Genomic DNA, 5,362 nt, shown 5'->3' with positions numbered 1-5,362 from the left:
ATTTAAACCTCTCATGACACATCACCATACTTCTTTGAATAACGGTACCAGATGGTGAGTTCCCAGAAACAGAAGGTCTTCATCTATTCTCTGCACACAGTGGAGAGGACACCAGTAGTAAACTCTCAATAAAAAATGTTTCAACTGTATTACCGGTGGGTAATAAAGAATTGTGAGAAAGTATAAAAGTGATACACCAAAACAAAATATTATTATTTACATTTTAAATTCTAAAGATCTTATCGAATAAATATATAAATAAAATAGGTTCTCAACTGAGACACATCTGAATTTAAATCCTTGTTTTATGGCTTGGCAAGATATTTATTTTCTGAGCTCAGTTCCTCACTTATCAATTGAGAATACTATCTGTCACATAGGATTCTCATGAAGACAGAATGAAATGCATTCATAGAATTATTGGCCCAGAAGTTTCTCAAGTAATTGTTAAGTACTTTCTTCTATATGCTTCACTCTTCTCTTCAAATCCTTTAATGTCCCTGTGCCCACAGAATCCCTTGTAGTTGGAAATATTTATTTGTTGGCTTTTTACTGAATCCAAAATATCATATATCACACTCTGGTGTATTGTTTGATATACATATATACATTCATATTATTAGTATTAATCCATGAAATTGCATTCATAGAATTATTAGCCCAGCAGTTTTATACATTCATATTATTAGTATTAATCCAAGAACTTTTGCAAACTTTCTTGGTATCTATTGTGAAGTTTATGGAATGAGAAGTCTTCACTGATGTTCTCTAAAGTCCCTTAATAATTTCTTTAATTCTATTATAAAACAAGGGAGGGGGAAAAGGAGAGATTTGTGTGTGTGTTTGGTTGTATGTGGGAGACAGGTCATCCTCTCTATCTCTGGTAATAACATTTATATACTGAATCATAAAGACTCATGCTATGATATTACAAACATATAGAAATATAAAAGAGAAAATATGTAGCATGAGCAAAAAATGGAGTGTTTGTAGGTTAGTAATGGAAAAATAATCATATTATCAACACTTCCATTTGAGGTTATCTGTGTGTAAGAGATGAAGAAGCTTGTCAACAGCACATAGGCAGTGTGCTACAGCAAGTCAGGACATATTGCTACCAGGCTGGAAAAGGAGCAAAAGGTTCTGGGAGCCAGAGACTCCACTTTCAAAATGTTTCACCTTCCACTGTTAATTTTTTCTTTTTTTTTTCTTCCTCTTCTTCCCTCATTTTTTTTTTGTCTTTAATTAAGAATCCAGTATGGGAGACCAGCAGTTGGCATAATGGCCATGTCACTGGACTCCCATGTAGTCGACCATGATTCGAGTTCCTGACTCAGTGCCTTAAACTCACGCCAGGTAAACTCCCATGTAGTCGACCATGATTCAAGTCCCTGACTCGGTGCCTTAAACTCACGCCAGGTAAGTGTGCGTACATGCCCAAGATCCTGAGAAGAGAATAGAGGAGAAAGGATTGCAGCGTAGCCATCCCCCCTGGGGAAGTGATTTTTCACTTTCTGTCTCTCTCTTTCTGATGAGCGCACATGCCCTATAGCAAAAAGAAAAAAAAAGAAGAAGAAGAAGAAGAATCTAGTATGGTTTTTTTTTTCAATACCATCCTATTTCATTGCTTTGGAGTGAATAGCTGAAAAAAAAAATCAATGCCCTATTTTTTGATTAAATAGTTATCTTTTTTTAGAACCTCAGGATTTGAAGAATAACTCCCTCAAGATGAAGTAGCAGAATTAATTACCAGTCTTAGTAAAATTAATATTAAAATGTAATTTAAAAAAAAGGAAAACAATTACCACTCACCTATCTTAATGGATTGATGAGGTCAGATTCAGTGAAGAGTTAAGAATAAGAATTATAAATCTATCACCTAAAACAAAGACTTTGTGTGGCTCTGATTATTCATTTGAAATAATTCATTACTTGAAAAACAGAGTCACCTCTTAAAATTCAAAGAGAAATAGCACTCTGACGTTTTGTGCTTCTTCATTAATATTCTAATCTGCAGAAGCATGAAAGAAGCAAACACGCTTTATGAGGAATGAAGGTTTAATGAAGTCAAATGTGAATTTGATTTTAACATTTTTCAGTTCATAAAAACTAAACAGTGGGGAGAGAAAATGCTGAGGAAGCACAGCTTATAAAATGAAAAGTTCCTGCTGGCAGTGAGTGACAACCGGAAGAAGAAAATGGAAAGATGAGATTATATGTGACACCACCATAGAAGAGTCATCATTTATGTGAAGGCATAACTCTTCTCTGAGGAAAATAAACTTTTTGGATTCATGTTCATTCTCTTTGGCATTATCTCTAAAATTGGAATTTTACACGTTGGCTTATAGTTAAAATTTGGCAGAATATAAAGAATATGATGAGTGGCATCCCAAACTCTTCACTTACATCCCATGTCTTTTCCCTGCTCCTTCATCAGTCTTAGGACAAATTGTAAAATATCCAGAATGAGCAAAGTTACCTGGTCAAGTGCTCAGAGGAAATTAAAAGCTTCCTCTTCAACAGTGAATAAAAGCAGCAAGATTCCCAGATGTTCTAAGTGTATAAAATGCTCCAAAGTGGAGAAAACAATGCATGGTTTTTGTTTTTGTTTTGTTTTGTTTTGTCTCTGACGTTTTGTGCTTCTTCATTAATATTCTAATCTGCAGAAGCATGAAAGAAGCAAACACGCTTTATGAGGAATGAAGGTTTAATGAAGTCAAATGTGAATTTGATTTTAACATTTTTCAGTTCGTAAAAACTAAACAGCGGGAAGGGAAAATGCTGAGGAAGCACAGCTTAAAAATGAAAAGTTCCTGCTGGCAGTGAGTGACAACCGGAAGAAGAAAATGGAAAGATGAGATTATATGTGACACCACCATAGAAGAGTCATCATTTATGTGAAGGCATAACTCTTCTCTGAGGAAAATAAACTTTTTGGATTCATGTTCATTCTCTTTGGCATTATCTCTAAAATTGGAATTTTACACGTTGGCTTATAGTTAAAATTTGGCAGAATATAAAGAATATGATGAGTGGCATCCCAAACTCTTCACTTACATCCCATGTCTTTTCCCTGCTCCTTCATCAGTCTTAGGACAAATTGTAAAATATCCAGAATGAGCAAAGTTACCTGGTCAAGTGCTCAGAGGAAATTAAAAGCTTCCTCTTCAACAGTGAATAAAAGCAGCAAGATTCTCAGATGTTCTAGGTGTATAAAATGCTCCAAAGTGGAGAAAACAATGCATGGTTTTTGTTTTTGTTTTGTTTTGTTTTGTTTTTTTGAAGTTACACTCAAGATGAAAAATAGGCTGTAGCTTGGTTGCTCAAAATTAACTTTTGACAAATTAGATCTAATTGCTCCCCTATTTCCAACTCAACAGTCAGCATAAATTCCTTGGTGAATTTATTATCCAATAAGCAAAATTAGGTACAGTATATTATACTGTATATATAAGCACAAAAAATGTGTGCATTCTTCAAAATTCAACAATTTGTGAGAACCTAGGTGCTATACTTGGTGTTGGAGGTAAAAAAGAAAATAAAATGATTAATTTTACTTTTTAAGTGTTTTTTATCTTTTTTTTTATTGGAGAGGTTTTGGCTATAGGGCATGTGTGCTCGCCACAAAGACAGAGAGAGACAGAGAGACAGAAAGCAAGAGATCACCCCCCCCAGGGGGAATGGCCACACTGCAATCCCTTCTCCTCCATTCTCCTCTTGGGATCTTGGGCACTCACACAGTGGGAGTTTAAGCCGCTGGGTTCGGGACTCGAACCGCAGTCGACTATGTGGGAGTCCAGTGACATAGCCATTACGCTAACTGCTGGTCCCAGAGTTTTTAATCTTGATACAGTTGGCAAGAGAGCCAGAACTCACCTTTGGCAATTCTATCAAGAGCTTTGTTCGTCATACCATATCAATAGGTGAAGATTGACCTTAGAATTTTCATAGAGCATTCAAAAAACTGTTTCCACAATTATATTGCATTAGTGAAAATGCTTAGAAGGATATTTAAGGAAAAGAAGTTATAGGAAGGCAGTAATTGAGCTGGAAACAAAAGGGTAGAATGAGGGACCAGGAAAGCCATGAGTCTCAACGATTTTTACCTTATAGAAGCAGACATATGTATGGAATCAACTCACTTCTTCAAACCACGGGCAACCACAGGAATTATCTGGAGATAGAAATGAGAAAAAGTAACTCTCTTCGGGTCTTCTTCTCTTTCGGTGTAATAAAACAACATTGGTAAGAATTCGCAATTTTTTTTTGTTTCATTTTCTTTTATACATTCAATCACATTATTATCTGGCTTACAAAATGGATATTTCAACAGGTGAACATTTCTCCCTAGTGCAGTTGATAGAACTACCAAATATCTTCAACAGATAATACCACATTTCTTTGTGCCATTAATGCTTTGCCTCCCTATTTTTCTTCTAAATGTCCTTCCTCAGACCCTCCTCTTTCATACACACTAGATCTGGCATTTACATCTATATACTGTGTTTCCGTATCCTTTAGTCAATTAGTTTCAGGCATAGAGTGAGAATTTACAATTTAACCCAGGTGAACTCTTGAGAGAGTACCAACCTCTCTTGATGAAAATAAAAAATCCTAGGGATTTTGAAAATAATTTATGTCATCTCACCAGAAGACCACCAGAACAGTAAAGTTAGGTATATAATATGAGAGTTGAGAACAGAGATTTTAGGGTCAGATAAAAATAACTCTGAACACAAACTCAGTTTCATTTTGTTATATGTAAAATGAAGTTAATAATGGTATCTCCCAGGCCAACCAGTGGTGTAGTGGTTAAGGAGGCTGGATCCCACACGGCCGGCTGCATGATCGAGTCCCAGATCCAGCAGCTTGAGAGATGCCAGGCTCATGTGCGAGCCCAAAGTCATGAGAGGAGAGTAGAGAATAAAGGATTGAAGAGTCACCATCTGCCAGGGGTGCTTCTTCATTGTCCCTCTGTCCTCTCCACACCCTCCCTATTTCCCCTGAGAGCACCTGTGCCGTTAGCAAATTAAAAAAGTAAAGAAATAAAGGTACCTCCCTCTCAACAAAAGTTTAGAGAATTAAACAAATAAATGTATGAAATATACATCATACAGTAACACTCATGAGCAAAGCCCACGAATATTAATAATTACAAAATTTATGGGCCAATAGTAGTAAAAATAATAGTAATATGGTAATGCTCAATGTCTATGAAGAGTTTTTTTTGACAGGTTTTGCTACAGGGCGTGTGAGATCACCAGAAAGACAGAGAGATAGAAAGCAAAAAAAGCACCCCCCGGGGAGGATGGCCACGCCGCAATCCCTTCTCCTCCATTCTCCTCTCGGGATCTTGGGT

At 36.2% G+C, this 5,362-nt stretch overlaps 1 long non-coding RNA gene across 1 annotated transcript in view; it reads right to left on the bottom strand.

Moving 5' to 3' along the window:
- Positions 1-4,108: 4,108 nt before the first annotated feature.
- LOC102473850 (uncharacterized) overlaps positions 4,109-5,362 on the bottom strand; it is a 14,759-nt gene continuing 13,505 nt past the window's right edge. The window contains exon 3 of the long non-coding RNA XR_337686.1: positions 4,109-4,177. This is a non-coding gene — a long non-coding RNA (uncharacterized LOC102473850). The remainder of the gene's footprint in view (positions 4,178-5,362) is intronic.

The sequence above is a fragment of the Tupaia chinensis genome, unplaced genomic scaffold, assembly GCF_000334495.1.
Source record: "Tupaia chinensis unplaced genomic scaffold, TupChi_1.0 Scaffold148884_1, whole genome shotgun sequence".
NCBI classification, from domain to species: Eukaryota; Metazoa; Chordata; class Mammalia; order Scandentia; family Tupaiidae; genus Tupaia; species Tupaia belangeri.
The sequence above is the reverse complement of the archived record's forward strand: the minus strand, read 5'-3'. Positions and strand labels throughout refer to the sequence as shown.